The sequence below is a fragment of the Camellia sinensis genome, chromosome 4 (genome assembly GCF_055761805.1).
Source record: "Camellia sinensis isolate YWXY chromosome 4, ASM5576180v1, whole genome shotgun sequence".
Lineage (NCBI taxonomy): Eukaryota > Viridiplantae > Streptophyta > Magnoliopsida > Ericales > Theaceae > Camellia > Camellia sinensis.
In genome coordinates, this window is record NC_138964.1 from 23421373 (window position 1) to 23438784 (window position 17412).

The window sequence follows — 17412 nt, forward strand, 5'->3', positions numbered from 1 at the left end:
GTTTGAGAATTCACTTCTCAAAATTTGTGTCTCCTCCTCTATGTAAATGTGTGTTCAATGTTTTTATTTTATTTTATTTTATCAGCCAAAAGAAAGATTTATTGATAAAATTCAATGTACAAAGAAAACACTACACAAACATCAATAAGGGAAAGACAAGTGTAAACAGGATCATTTTTTTTTGATCGGCAAAAGAAAAGCTTTATTGATGAAAAACAAAACAAGAAAGATAAGAATACATCAATAAAGAAGAGGGTGCAAAAAACATCACAGTGAAACATTTGGATCCCAACTAGGTTGGCACCAAAACGCACACCCAATCATCTGCTAGCACACACTCGAGGCTCCAAGATGGTGAGAAACCAACAAACAGAGCAGAACCAAACAAGACAAAAACAAGAAGACAACAGCCAAACACTAGCAGACCATCCCCAGCCACTGGACATCCATGACAAACCCAGATTTCAACACAGAGCAGCTCGGAACAGTTAAGAACATCCTCTGATTTGGCGCCAGTTGAAAGTTAAATCATCAACGGAATAAGGAAGATCTTTAATAGATGCTTTCAGCCAAAGTACAGCTCTAATTTTGATATTATCACTCAATCCAGAGAGACTAGGTTGAGCCTCTGCAAAGACACATTCATTCCTAAGTTTCCAAAGCGACCAAAGAGCGATAAGGGGGATGGCTCTCCAAATTAACCTATCAAAATTTTTGAGCTTGACAGTCATCCACCATTGGAGAAGATCATCCACTGATCCTTGAATGCACCAGGAGAACCCCCACTCATTGATTATAGATGACCAAATCAACCAAGAAAATGGGCAATGAAGCAAGATATGGACAGCAGATTCAGGTTCAGAACGACAAAATGGGCAGATGAGAGAAGCAGAAGCATCTAAGATGCCAATTCTGTGCATAAACACTGCTGTCTTGACTTTGTTTTTCCAGGCCAGCCAAGTAAAGAATGAAACCTTAGGGGGGACAGCCCCATTCCAAATATGCTTGCAAATGTTAGAATGAGGCCCTAGGATAGAGTTAGAGGCAGAGTAAAGAGAGGACACGGAAAAAACACCAGGACTAGTAGATGCTGAAGCCCAGATAAGATGATCAGCCCTGTCAATTGACAGAAATGGAGCTGAAGATAGTAGACCAAGTAAGTTAGCTTCTTCTACCAATTCCCAGCTGAAAAGCACTCTCCTAATAGGAAAATTCCAATTGTTTGGGCTAGACTTTCTTGCCATGAACTGTTGTAGAGACCCTTCTTTATCTGTAGAAAGATTAAAGAGAAGGGGAAAAGAAGACTTGAGACTAGAGCTGCCACACCATCTGTCATGCCAAAATTTAATCCTACTCCCATCCCCCACTTGGATTTGGCAGTTATCTATATAGAAATTGTAAACATTTGTGCTATGAATCCCAATAGATAATATGTCCTTCCAAACTCTAGAATGTTTGTAGGAGGGCTTTAGAGGTGGATGCCAACTAGCCTCATCAATATTGTATTTGCTACAGATAGCTCTCCTCCAAAGAAAGTTTACTTGAGTTCCAAATTTCCACCACCATTTGAGCAATAGACAAGCATTCATATCTCTTATTCTTCTGATACCCAGGCCCCCTTGGTTCAAGCTTTTGGTTACCTCCCCCCATTTCACTAAATGCACTTTCCTTTTAAGATCATTACTGCCCCATAAAAAAGCTGCCTCAATCTTTTCGAATTCTTTTGCCACACCTTCTGGCATCTTAAACAAAGAAAGAAAGTACACTGGTAAACTAGATAGAGTAGACTTGATTAGGGTTAATCTACCTGCAAAGGATAGCAGTTTCCTCTTCCACCCTGAGAGTTTAGATCTGATCTTGTCAATCACAGGCTTCCAGGTAGATTTTTTACCAGGATTGGCACCTAGAGGCAGACCCAGAAATTTCAAAGGAAGGCTATGAACTTTACAGTTAAGGAGATGAGCAAAGGAGAGAAATAAAGAATCAGACACACCGACGCCACACACCACGCTTTTGTGATAATTAATTCTAAGCCCAGAAAGGATTTCAAAGCACCTAAGGATTCTTTTGATAAGTACCATTTGATCCCAATCTGCCTCAGAAAAAAGAATTGAGTCATCTGCAAATTGAAGGTGAGACAAGAGGACATCTTTGGATCCGACATGAACACCTCTAAGAATGCCAAGATTAATTGCTCTGACCAAAAGAATGTTTAACCCCTCAGCCACAATATTGAATAAGAAAGGTGATAACGGATCGCCCTGCCTTAGCCCTCTTTGTGGTGAGAATTCCTTTGTTGGAGCACCATTCACGAGAATGGAAATCCTTACTGTAGACACACAAGTTTTCATCCAAGAGATCCATTTGTTGCCAAACCCAAAACTAGATAGCAGAGAGAACAAGAATTCCCAGTTAACCGAATCAAAAGCCTTTTCAAAATCTAGCTTTAAGATCAAACCATTCTTGTTGGTCTTCTTCCAGCCATCCACTACTTCATTGGCAATGAACACCCCATCAAGGATGTTTCTTCCACCGATGAAAGCAGTTTGAGTTTCACCAATAATTGAGGATAGAGCTGGCTTCAGTCTATGTGTTAACACTTTTGCCAAAATTTTGTACAAGGAGCTTACAAGACTAATGGGTCTGTAATCAGATAGGCCGGAGGGATTTTCCAACTTAGGAATTAAACTAATGAAAGTACTATTAATCCCATAAGTCAGTTTGCTATTTGTGTGGAAGTCTGCAAAGAATTGCATGATCTCAGGCTTCATAGTCTTCCAAAATTTCTGATAACACAACAGATTGAAACCATCGGGGCCAGGGGCTTTGTTAGTATTACAATCCTTAATTGCAGCCAACACCTCAGCTTCACTGAACTCTGCAACAAGATGATGAGAAACATAGTCTGCCTCAATGGTGTTGAATGGCCCTCCCAAAACGGGTCTGCTGACCCAATCCTCAGTAAACAGCTTCTTGAAGTGTTGGTAGACCTCTAATTGAACCCTACTAGGATCCTCATAAGGCACGCCGTTAACTACTATAGAGCTGATCATGTTTCTACTCTGTCTGGTATTAGCAAAAACATGGAAGAATCTAGTATTCTTATCCCCATTTAGAGTCCAGTTCAATCTGGATTTTTGATGCCAAATCCACTCCACCATTCTGAGCAAATGCCACATTTCACCTCTGACCACTCTTCTTCTTGACCTCCCAGAATCATCCAATAGTCCATCCTCTGCTAAGATGTCTAATGTATGCAATTCCGCCTCTAGAGCCTTGAGTTTGGATGTGACATGTCCAAACACTTCAACATTCCATTTTTTTAACTCTGTCTTTAGCTGCTTTAATTTTTGAACAATTCTGAATCCGGCCCACCCTGTAACAGTAGTGCTGCTCCAAATGTTAACAAAGAACTTAGAGAAGCTTGGATGGAGAGTCCAGGCATTGAGAAACTTGAAAGGCTTGGGACCCCAGTCTCTTTCATCTTCCATCAGCAGCAGAGGACAGTGATCAGAAACTAGTCGAGGCAAGCCCCATAACTTCAATCTGAAGCTAATCAACCATTCTAGGCTGAGGAGTACTCTGTCTATGCGGCTCCATTTCTCTGCTTCCTGGGCATTACACCAAGTGTATTTCCTACCATGAAGAGGTAAGTCATGGAGCTCACATTTCTCAATAAACTCATTAAAATGCTTCATCCCCATGTCTCTCCTAGAGCAGCCAATCCTCTCACCTATATGTCTAATTTCATTGAAGTCTCCACCCATACACCAAGGTGCAGGAAAGTGATCCTTAAGCTTGACTATACCCGCCCAAAAAGATGTTCTAGCAGAGGGGTTATTTGGTGCATAAATGTTTATCAAAACACAAGCAAAGGAATTATACAAAGAGCCAGAAAGTAGTATATACCTCCTATTGCAGCAGCAGCCAGATAATTGGAACACTGAAGGGTCCCAAATGCATAGAAGTCCACCAGCAGAGCCTACAGGATCCACAGACATGAATTCCATACTTCTGCACCCCCAAAGCTTTCTAGCAACATTTTCAGAGTCCACAGCTTGCTTGGTTTCTTGGAAAAAAACAATGTCAACATGCTTGTCCTTTAGCAATCTTTTAATTCTTCCCTTCTTCTCAGGTTTACCTAAACCCCTAATGTTCCAAGATAAGAGCTTCATAGATAAACAAAATGACAGGCTCAAGGCTCCCAAGAGCAGAAACTTATTTTTGATTCTGCCCCTTATCAGAAATTCTGACCTTGTCTTTAAGCTCTAAATCAATTATCTTGCTCAACACAGTGTCATCTTTCCCATTGTATTTGATGCCTAAACATTTCCCCAAGTGTATAGTGGCTTTGGCCTCCTCCAATAGATCATTGTTCGAAGATGAGCTACCATCAGATAGATCAGATTGAGCAAAAGCAGAAGCTGCTGGACTAAAGATAACTGACTTAGAAGAGTGCTTGTGGGCTGCTGCTGCAGTTCTATAGCCGTGTAATCTAGCAAAGCTAGTAAAGCCCTCTACATGAGTCTTCTTCTTCCCTTTTTTCTTTTCAGGCTGCAGAGACTTTGTATTAAGGATAGGGGTTTTAGCTTTGGCCGAAAGAATGTGGTTCATGGGTAATAACCCAGCAGGTCTTGGCTTGGAAAGGGGACTAACAGAGTGCACATGGGCTGCTATGCCGTTGCTGAGAGGATTAAAATTGACAGAGTCAATGGGCTGGGGTGGGATTTCAGGGCCACTAGGGGAATGGGCCAAGAAAACTTCCAAATTAATGCCAGGCCCAATGCTAGGCCCAAGACTAGTAAGAGGTTCATTAGCCAAGTTTTCGTCCAAAAAGATATCAGGACCAATACCATTATTAAAATCATACCTGCTAATATGATCAGAAGAGAAAGCTTGCTGAGCACCCCTCAACTTGCCATCATTACTTTTTGAGTTTAGCTCTGACCCATCCATCGAAAATCCCTCAACGCATGCTGCTTTGTCTCTGCTAGAACCACCTTTACAGGGGGTCTCCTCGACAACAGTTCCCACTTCTTCAGCTATGTGACTGTCAGGAAGCTCTTTCCTCTGCACAACCTCATTTGTGCAAGCCAGGTCAGCACCAATCAACGCTCTCCTTTTTGCCACCTCATCACCATCAATCTTCACCCCAGCCGCTGCTGCTGGAAGGATCCTGCCCTCATCACTGAAGCAGGTTTCTGTGGGGGTGGAGTCATTCAAGCCGAAGGGCTTCAATCTACTAGAATCGGCTAGATGGTCTTCACAAACAAGTATGGGATGAGGATAGCCCTTACACTCTAGATTAATAGTTTTGTTAATGAGCTCCATGCATACAGTAGCCACTCTAATCGTAGCATAAGCGAAGGATTTTGGGTGACAAACGTTACCGTCTATGTTGAGTATAGTGCCCCAGATATTGCCAATGCTGTTAAGAGTAGCCCTACTCCAAAGATGCAAGGGAATACCATAGCATCTCAACCACACACACCGCTCTTGTTGCAGATGATAATCTGGCCTCCATTCCATCACAGATTGGCTCCCGTCCTTGAACCACTCTTTGAGCTTGCCAATGTTTGATTGCAAATCACTTGTAGATTTAAAGGAGATAATTACATCTCTACCTCCTCCTTTTCTGACTTCTATCTGCTCCATCCCTTTCTCCTCCAGGACTTTGAGGATGTTGTGAGTAGACTGTTCATTGTTGAATCTGTCAATAGCACTTTCGTATAGCCAGCCATTGCCCTCTTCTTTGGCTTTTATGGTTATGTTTGTGTTTGTGTTACCTTCCACTGCAGAGGTGACACCCTTTAGGACTTCAGCAAAAGATCTGTGCCCAACCAGTGCATCTTTACCCTTGAAATTGATCATATCCGAGAATCTTCTGAGAGGCTGAAGCTTGTCCTTACTCTGTTCACTTCTACTATTTCTGTCGTAAGCAGCCAGTTTGACCTCTAGCATAGAGTCATCCACCAAGAGCCCATTTCCTTTTTGGATTGCGACAGATGCTGCAATGCTACAGTTATACCGCACAAACCCGAATCTTGAGTTGGTCACTTTCCTTCTTTTGAAAGGAATGTAAGTATCCTTCACAATCCCGAATTTGGTGAAGAGTTTGTACAGAGCTTTGGCGTCCATAGTTGACGGGATGTTGTCCACAAAGACAGTGATAAGACCCTGCTGTGCTTCCTTTTTTTGAGCTCCACCTCCATTCCATTGCCTCACTACCGGAATCCAGCCACCATCTCTTCCTCTGTTCACCATATCTCCTTTATGTACGTAGTGTGTCTACAAGTGTAAACAGGATCATAGCAAAACAAGCAAAAGAAAAACCACAAAACAAAACTTTTGGTTTGGAGTTTTCAAAAATAGTTTTATGAGTTTTCAATTTGTGTTTTTGTATTTTTAATGGTTTTTCCAAATATTTTAATCAACTTTTTTTGTTTTTTAATTTTTATATTCTCTTAATTTTGATATACTTAAAAGTATAAAATTTATACAAAAATCTTTAAAAAGTTTATTGAATAAAATAAAAAACGAAAACGTACTAATTTTTCTTATTTTTTGTATTTGGTGAATTTTTTGTGAATTTTTTAAAGTTTTTTTTTTCCCAAAAAAATATACTTTTTCAAGTGTATCTAGATTAAAAAAAAAATACGAAAAATAAAAAACACAATTTTCACCAAATATATATATATATATATATATTTATATGTAAACCAAACAAGGTGACCTACGTATTTTATTTTATTTTTTGAACATCTTTTGATGCCAAAAAATGAAAGCTATTAAAATGACAGTAATGTTATGCGCAAGGGGAAAAAAAAAACCTACAAAAATGTGTATGGCACTCAGAATAGATTTAGAGTATACATTAATTTAGTTGTAATATATGTATATATACGCATAACTTAATATGTGATTAGATTTAGTAATTAATTAGAAGTGAAAATTTTAGAAATTAAGAAAATTCAAGGTTCTTTATTGACATTTAATTTAGAATTTTTCTTTTTTAAAATAATTTACTTTGTAGTTGTGGCTTAGGATACAAGTCTGAATTTTCCTTTTTACGAAAATGTTGAGATGTAGTGAAGTGGACAAGGGGAATAATCACCTTATTTCATTTCAATTTTTTAACCTTTTTTTTTTTGTGATTTTTTAAAATATTTTCAGTAATTTTTTTTTTTAGATGCATCTAACCTAAATGTACCTAAAATGTAAAATATTTGTAAAAAATCAATAAATATACCAGAATACAAAAATGTATTGAATTTGTATATATATTGTAACGATCTGAAATAAATGTCATAAATCGGCCCCAACAACATATACACAATGACATAAACAAAGTAAAGATCTTTCGTCCGTAGGAATCTGCACACATGTATACGCGCGGTTTTTGGGACTTTCACTCTGGACACACAAGCCAACTCAGTTTAATAGAGTCCATCCTATTTCTCCTCCGAAACATGGAGTACATCCCCTTTCTCTTCCTAAATATCATACATGTACAATGTATATAAATCATAATCATATTCAATGATAATGACTAAGAGATTTGTTTTAATTTGCCTAATTCACATGCACTTTTTATAACAATCTTAGCTATCTTTCACCGATAGCCAAAAACAGATATTTCTAAATAGATATACAGTCTTTATAACAGTTAAATTGTCCAAATTTCCATAGGTGCGAGATAATACATATCTAATTCCACCATTTATATAAACATCTATCCAATGTCATATTCCCAACACCAATTTCATTATTTATATAAAATAATTATTCAAAACATTTTAGGGCAAAATCCCATTTTCCAAATCTCATGCCAAACACCAAAATCAACCATTTTAACACAACACAAGTTCATATCTACTCCTATAACCATTTCCAATAAGTTAATTTGACAACCCTTCTTTTGATTTTAACCCAAACCCTAGATTTGTTCAAAATCACAACAAGTCTCAATATTTATTACCCATCAACAAATAACCAAGTTAAAACTTATATATGAGTGTGGAAAAGTTCCTACCTCAAAGTGAGAAGACGAGCAAAGCAAATGGGAAACTTTAAAGACACCAACTAACTTTTGTTCAGATGAAAAGAGAGCTCACGACATGCTCTACCTTTTTAGCAAAGACAGAAGGATGGAGAGATCACTAGATCTAGATGAAAAGTAGAGAGAGGATAGGTTTTAGAGAGAGAGGGTGTCAACTTTAGTGTTTGGAGAGAAATGGATCCGAAAAAGTGATATAAAAAGTTATTTTCGCGAACTGATATACGCACAGTACGCTCGAGCGCAAGAGTTAACGCTCCAGCGTTGAATATAATAAGTTGTTCCGCTCGAGTGCAAAAAGTGATGCTCGAGTACAGAATGCACAGTCCCAGTAGTTTTGCAGACAACAGACCAATACTCGAGCGCAAGAAGGGCCGCTCGAGCGCCCACCTGATCGAGTGTAGGAAACGCTGCTCAAGCGTAAAATGCGCTCTCCCTATAGTTTTGTAGACCTCTAAAACTACTGAGGGTTCACAAAGCCCACTTGAGCTCAAGAAGTGACGCTTAAGCGGAGGGATAAAATCCTGGGCAACAAGAGTTTGAAAACCAAGCAACTAACTTGTTCCAAACACGCTCGATACAACGAAATAGCCAAACTCAGGTAAGAAAATTCAAGTTTCTTTATTGATATTTAATTTAGAATTTTTCGTTTTTAAAATAATTTACTTTGTAGTTGTGGTTTAGGATACAAGTCTGAATTTTCCTTTTTACGAAAATGTTAAGATGTAGTGAAGTGGACAAGGGGAATAATCACTTTTTTTTCATTTCAAATTTTTAACCTTTTTTTTTTCGTTTTTTGCTTTTAGTGATTTTTTAAAATATTTTAAGTAATTTTTTTTTTAGATGCATCTAACCTAAATCTACCTAAAAAGTAAAATATTTGTAAAAAATCAATAAATATACCAGAATACAAAAATGTATTTAATTTGTATATATATTGTAACGACCTGAAATAAATGTCATAAATCGGCCCCCAACAACATATACACAATGACATAAACAAAGTAGAAATCTTTCATTAATCAGAATTAATTTATAAAAAAATGACACATGCGATATACATTCTTAAGTTCTACGCTGAATCTATAACATGTGATACTAACTTAATGATCAACAAAATAAATGCCCTACATGCTTACATATTTCCAAGACTATGCTTGGTTATAATAAAAGAGAGAGTCTTAAGCTCCATACAATTAAAGCCCTAGGTTTGGACAAATATTAAACACACAATGACAAAACAGAGCCTTTAGCTAAGTCTTCCCAAGCTAAGTCCTTGGATGAGGCATGTCACCAGCACCTAAAAATCGTTTCCCTAGGAGGGTGAGCCAAGGCCCAATAGAAACAATCTAACACAATATATGAATATTAACAAAGATACAAGTATGATGCACATGTTCAATTCCCTAATGACAGATTTTTTACAACCTTTTCTAACACCATGTTATATCAAACTTACATCTCCATCCATTAGTTATACCAACTTCATTTAGTCAATCAAACAGAGGATACACCCCATAAGCCTCCAACCAACATAATTATCATACAAAATAAAATCATATGCCATTTTACGGAAATTTCGTCCGTGGGAATTTGCATACATGTATACGCGCGATTTTCGAGACTTTCACGAAATACAATCACTTTTCATTTTACGGAGGATACAACCCATAGGCCTCTAACCAACATAATTATCATACAAAACACAATCACTTGCCATTTTACGGAAATTTCGTTCGCAAAAATCTGCACACATGTATATGCGCAATTGTAACAACCCTCATACTGTTTACCGACTTATGACTGATTGATTACCGATAACCATCGATTATCGTTAAACTGAATTGATTATGACTGACAATTGAACTGATTAAAGTACTGAACTGACTGACTGAAATTGGAAACCGAATTGATTGAGTATATGTTAGTTAAATTGCATTCTATCTGTTTGACTGTATGATTATCTGTTCATGCTTATATGTTTAAACTGCTAATTGAAGGCCTTATCGGCGGCCGAATTAGAAACCGATTGATGTTCTATGACCCTCGTAATTAATGTGATTTTATGGTGTATTTACCTGAAAACTGATTGGGTATGATTAAATTAGGTTAAAATAAGCTAATTAAAGAGTTTGACGTAATTACACTTTTGCCATCTAGTGGGGCCTTTGTTTACTCATATTTGAAGCCTTGTGTATGCTTTATCAAAACATTTCATCAGCCATTTCTTCTTGTTCTAGCCGAATTTAGAGAGAGAGGAAGTGAGAGTCTTGAGTTCACTTGTAGAATTGTTTGAAAATTGAAGAAATTGTTAAGGAGATTGCATATTTGAGCTCCCTTCTTGAACTACAAGACTAAAGGTAGCTCCATTGTCTTCTTGTTCATGTTTCGAGTTGATTGTTGCATGGTCCAGGTTAGATTGTAGAGCTAAGTCATGATTTGGGTCATTAATGGTGAATTGAAGCTCATTTCATGCATGCATGTTTGAATTAATGAGTTTTGAGTTGAATTCATGGTATAATGGTGCATGCATGTTCATAATTTTGTGGTACCCCATGAGTTAATCTTGTTTTTGAAGGTTTATGCTCTTTTGAAACAGCATTAAAGCTTTGAAAATGATTTAAGATCATGCATGTTGCATGTTCATATTGTTCTTGGAAAATGGTTTGAAATTGGGTTTGAATATCGTTTTAATTGACTCACCTTTGGGGCTTGAATTCATAAATTGAGCTTTGAAACTTGTTATACATTGAATTTAGTTATGTTTTCCAGAATTTGGGCGCAAGAGGTCGAGTTTGGAGTGGTAGAATGCTTGGTTTGAGCTTGGGAGGCAAATCTGGAAATTTCAGATTTGGCTTCCTCGCTCGAGCGAAGGATTCCCCGCTCGAGCGAGCACCTTTGTCCAGGGCTCCGCTCGAGCGACCATCGAGCGACCATCGCGCGCAAAATCACAGCATCCAGTATTTTTACTGTTTCGACAGACCGCTCGAGCGAAGGATTCCTCGCTCGAGCGAAGCCTTTGATTTTGGACTTCCGCTCAAGCGAAGAAAGTCTCGCTCGAGCGAGGCTCCTATTTTCAGCAAAGTTTGCAAAATGTTTTCTAAGTGTAATTTTTGCATCCTCATCCCATCCTAGGCATTCTTAGGCCTAGTTTAAGACATCTTGATGAGGATATCGTTGTAGAACACACCAAGGCAAATTAGGGATTAAGTTATGATATTTCCCAACTGTGTAGCTTAGTGTGTTCAACCTGTGAACTGTGTAGGGTTGGCGACTGGGGAGACACGCTCTAGCATACCGTAGCCCAAACTCTGTGAGTAACAATTGTGTAAAGATATGTTCAACTGATATCTTTTGAATACTGAACTGAACTGTTTACTGAACTGGTATTACTGAATGAATGTATGTCCTTTATTTCTGAACTGTACTGTGGCATCCTTAGTACCTACCGTTTACTGTTACTGTTACAGAGATCTCTGTCGGTTCCCTCGTGGAGCCACTACTGTTTACTGACTGATGGCCATCATTACTGTTCGGTCTTTTAAGACCTACTGTTACTGTTATGCTAATGGATGTACCACATATGACTGTTTACTGTACTGAACAACTGAAATACTGATTGAATTGAACTGTTTTCATTACCGTAAGGACATTCATTCTAAACCTCTTTACGCTTTATGTTATTCACTGGGCTTTAGCTCACTGTTTATATATATATATGTAGGTGCTCAGCCACCAGATCGGAGCTAGGAGTGTGGGTTAGACTCCAGTTTTGTCAAGCCAGCCTTTGTGCCTCACTGCGAGGTTCCGAGTTGCCATGCTATGGCTTTGGGGTGTTTTGTTTGTTTTCCCCCGTCTGTCTCCATACTGTTTGGATTACTGTATAGACTGTCAGTTGCTAACTGTACTGTTATCAGGGATTAGGTCCCTGTACTGTGTGACTGTAAATTTTGTATAGGCTGTACTGTTTGTATATGTATGAATGCATGAAAAATCTTTTTGGCATACAGACTGTCACAGCTCATTGGACATTGTTTAATTACTGTATTGGCTTCCGCCAGGCCCTGTACTCTGTTTTACTGTATTACTGTTAAGCAGGCCTTCGGTAATCTCGGATTACTGGCCGGTTACGGTGCTAAACCCATAGGGCCGGGTTTGGGTCGTGACAGCAATTTTCAGGACTTTCACCTTGGACACACAAGCCAACTCAGTTTAATGGAGTCCGTCCCCTTTCTCCTCCCAAACACGGAGTACATTCCCTTTTTCTTCCTAAACATCATACATGTACAATGTATATAAATCATAATCATATTCAATGATAATGGGTAAGAGATTTGTTTTAATTTACCTAATTCACATGCACTTTTTACAACAATACTAGCTATGTTTCACCGATAGTCTAAAACAGATATTTCTAAATAGATATACAATCTTTATAACAGTTAAATTTTCCAAATTTCCATAGGTGCGAGATAATACATATCTAATTCCACCATTTATGTAAACATCTATTCAATGTCATATTCCTAGTACCAATTTCATTATTTATACAAAATAATTATTCAAAACATTTTAGGGCAAAACCCCATTTTTTTCCAAATCTCATGCCAAACACCAAAATCAACAATTTTAACACAACACAAGTTCATATTTACTCCTATAACCATCTCTAATAAGTTAATTTGAAAATCCCTCTTTTGATTTTAACCAAAACTCTAGATTTGTTCAAAATCACAACAAGTCTCAATTTTTATTACCCATCAACAAATAACCAAGTTAAAACTTATATAAGAGTGTAGAAAGTCCCTACCTCAAAGTGAGAAGACGAGCAAAGCAAACACCAACCCACTTTTGTTCAGATGAAAAGAGAGCCCACGACGTGCTCTACCTTTTTAACAAAGGCAGAAGGATGGAAAAAATCACTAGATTTAAATGAAAAGTAGAGAGAGGATAGGTTTTAGAGGGAGAGGGTCTCAACTTTAGGGTTTAGAGAGAAATAGATCCGATAAAGTGATGTAAAAAGTTATTTTCGCGAACTGATAAATGTACAGTACGCTCGAGCGCAAGAGTTGACGCTCGAGCATCGGATATAATAAGTTGTTCAGTTCGAGTGCAAAAAGTGACGCTCGAGCGCAGAATGCACACTCCTAGTAGTTTTGCAGACAATAAACCAACGCTCGAGTGTTCACCCGATCGAGTGTAGGAAACACCGCTCAAGCATAGAATACACTCTCCCAATAGACCAACAGACTAACACTCGTGCTCAAGAAATGACGCTCCAGCGGAGGGATAAAATCCTAGGCAACAAGAGTTTCAAAACCAAGTAATCAACCTGTTCCAAACACGCTCGATACAACCAAATAGCCAAACTCAAGTAAGAATAAAGGGGAAACGACAATGAACAACATTCAGAAATTATAAAACACGAGCCCAAAATATCAAATGGGTTGGGTCAAAACCAGAATCACTATAACCTCTCTCCCTTAAAGAATTTCGTCCCCAAAATTTTAAATTAAGTTTTACAATTATGTTTAAAGCAAACACAATAACGATAGATAATCAATTCTAATACCATGATCCCTTCTCCAGTCATCCATTTTCATCAACTTGATACACAAGTTCCAATATTGAAAGTAAAATCCACATTTCCCAAAACATTTACAATGTTTATATTAAATTCATGTTTCCAAAACATACATAACATATACAACGTTCACATATATCCAAAACATATACAATGTTTTCATATTTCATTAACATAACAAAATTTCATTACATGCTCAAACATCAACATATAAGTCCGGATATTTCTCACAAACTTCCAACTTGCATTCCCAAGTTGTTTCCTTAACCTCGTGATGTTTCCACAATACCTTAACCAAGAGAATTGTCTTACCTCGCAAGACTTGGTCCCGAGTATCTAAGACTCTCACTGGTCTCTCCTCATACGAGGCATCCTTATTTACCTCTAAGTCGGTCCAATCTAATACATACAATATATCCAGTTCATACTTCCAAAGCATGCTAATATGAAATACATCCTGAACCCTGAAAAGTTGTGGCGACAAGGCCAAACGGTAAGCTATCTCTCCAATCCGCTCAAGGATCTCAAAAGGGCCAATGAATCGAGGGGACAACTTCCCACTCTTTCCAAACCTTATCAAATCTCTCATAGGTGATATTTTCAAGAATACATGGTCTCCCACCTCAAAACACAAACGTCTCCTCATACAGTCCACATAACTTTTCTAACGACTCTGGGCCGTAACCAACCTCTTACGGATAAGTCCAACTTTCTCCGTCATTTCCTGAACTAACTCTGGACCCAACATAGGTGCATCACCCACCTCAGCCCAACACAAAGGATATCTACACGGTTAACCATACAAGGCCTCAAATGGTGCCATGGCAATGCTTGATTGGAAGCTTTTGTTATAGATAAATTTCACTAAGGGAAAGTGTCTCTCCCATGAACCCTTAAAGTCAAGGACACAACCTTGAAACATATCCTTTAAAATCTGAATGGCTCTAACTGTCCGTCAGTCTAAGGATAATATGCGGTGCTAAAAGTCAACCTAGTGCCTAAGGCACTCTGTAAGCTCTGCCACAATCAAGCTGTAAAACGCGGATCTCTATCTAAAACAATTATCACTGGGATCCTGCACAACCTCACTATATCCCTAATGTAAAGGTCGGCAAGATGGTCTACTGAGTCACTCACGTGCATAGGTATAAAATGTTGTTATAGGAAAATTTCACTAAGGGCAAGTGCCTCTCCCATGAACCCTTAAAGTCAAGGACACAATCTCAAAGCATATCCTCTAAAATCTGAATAGTGCGCTCTGATTGTCCATCAGTTTGAGGATGATACGCGGTACTAAAAGTCAACCTAGTGCCTAAGGCACTCTGTAAGCTCTGCCACAATCGAGCTATAAAACGCAAATCTCTATCCAAAACAATAGTCACTAGTATCCCGTGCAATCTTACTATATCCCTAATATAAAAGTCAGCAAGATGATCTACCGAGTCACTCACGCGCATAGGTATAAAGTGCACTGACTTAGTCAATCGGTCGACTACCACCCAAATGGTATCACTACCCCGTTGAGTCCTCGGAAGGACCATAACAAAATCCATCGTGACATGCTCCCACTTCCACTCGGCCATAGGCAAGGGTTGTAATAAACCCGTTGACCTCTGATGCTCGACCTTCACTTGTTGACAAGTAAAGCATTTTGACATAAACACAACCACATCCTTCTTCATTCGTCTCTACCAAAACTGGCGACAAAGGTCGTGATACATTTTTGTGCCTCCTGGATGCACCGCAAGACGTGAATGGTGGAACTCTCGGAGTACTTCTTCTCGGCAAGACTCCGGCATGAAGAGATAATCAAGGTATCTAACACTCGAATCAGAGTACAAGTTCAAGCCTTTTTCTACTTTTCCATAAAAGATCTTTTCCTGGAGGGTTTCTACTTCAAGATCCTCCCTTTGTGCTTCAATCACTTGGTTTACAAGTGTAGGTTGTGTAACTACCAATAACAAGGCTACAGACTCAACAGACTCGCCAAGATGCAAGTCGAACTCCCCAATAGCACCCAACATCTCCTATTCCCTGATGACAATACAGGTTACACTGCTAATTGATTTCTTACTCAAGGCATCGGCTACAATATTGGTCTTTTCGGGGAGATAATGTAGCTAGAAATCATAATCCTCTATAAACTCCATCCACCTCCTCTGCCTCAGATTCAAGTCTTTCTGTGTAAACAGATATTTTAGACTCTTGTGATTAGAAAATACCTCAAATTTCTCACCATACATGTAATGCCTCCAAACCTTTAATGCAAAGATCACCGTCGTTAACTCTAGGTCATGAGTGGGGTAATTCCTCTCGTGTGTTTTCAACTGTCGCGAGCCATAGGCTATTACCTTCCCTTCTTGTATCAAAACACAACCCAAGCCTTCCCCTGAGGCATCACAATACACTGAACAGCCCAAACCCCTCTCCGAAATAATCAGTACTGGAGCAGTAGTAAGTCTAACCTTAAACTCTTGAAAAGTCTTATCACAAGTCTCATTCTACACAAACTTAACTCATTTCCTCGTCAATCTAGTCAATGGTGAGGCTAATCTAGAGATATCCTTCACGAATTGACGGTAATACCTGGCCAAACCCAAGAAACTATGGATCTCAAACGCATTCTTAGGTGGTTTCCAATCTTGCACTGCCTCTATTTTGGATGAATCTACAGTCACCCCTTCCCCAGATACCACATGGCCTAAGAACTTAACCTCTCTCAACTAGAATTCTCATTTCCCAAACTTAGCATACAATTTGTGGGCTCTAAGCAACTCAAGTACCACTCGCAAGTGTTCCTCATGCTTATCCTCAGAGGGTAAGTAAATCAAGATGTCATCCATAAAAACGACCACAAAACGGTCTAGGAACTCATGGAAAATCCGGTTCAGAAAATCCATAAACACGGTTGGTGCATTGGTTAGCCCAAATGGCATCACTAGAAACTCGTAATGGCTATACCGCATATGGAATGCCGTATTCGGGATGTCCTCCTCCCTTACTCTCAAATGGTGATAACCTAATCTCAGGTCTATCTTAGAGAAGTAACAAGACCTCTTCAACTGATCAAACAAGTCATCTATACGAGGCATTTGGTACTTGTTCTTGACAGTCACCCTGTTCAACTTCTGGTAATCTATACAAAGTTGCAACGCATCATTTTTCTTTTTAGCAAAAAGAGTCTGTGCTCCCCAAGGTGAAGTACTGGGAGAATAAAACCCTTATCTAACAATTTCTAGAGTTGAATCTTCAACTCACTTAATTCAGCAGGTGTAAATCTATACGGTGCCATAGAAATTGGTGCCCTGCTAGGCACTAAATCGATAGAGAACTCAATCTCTGGGTGAGGTGGCAAACTGGTAAGATCCTCCAGAAAAACATCTGAGTACTCACAAACTACCCTTGGCAACTCAACTCGGGCCTCATCACACTTAGTACTCAAGAAGTTAGCAAGAAGGCAACTAAGCTTACACCGCCTATGCGGATCATACACCGGTGATAAGACTCTATCCACTCGGTCTCCCAAGAAATAAAAGCACTCACAGCTCAAGGTACATACAGTAACCCTCTGACGATAGCAATCTATATCATCCCGATATGAAGATAACCAGTCCATACCCAATATAACATCAAAGCTAGACATGTCAAGCAACACAAATGTAAAAGGAAGTCGACGACCAGCAACCTTTATGTCACAACCCCGACACCTCTGCTTCAAAACAATCTCACCACCAATATGTGACTCTACACAGAGAAGAGATGCTAACTGAGC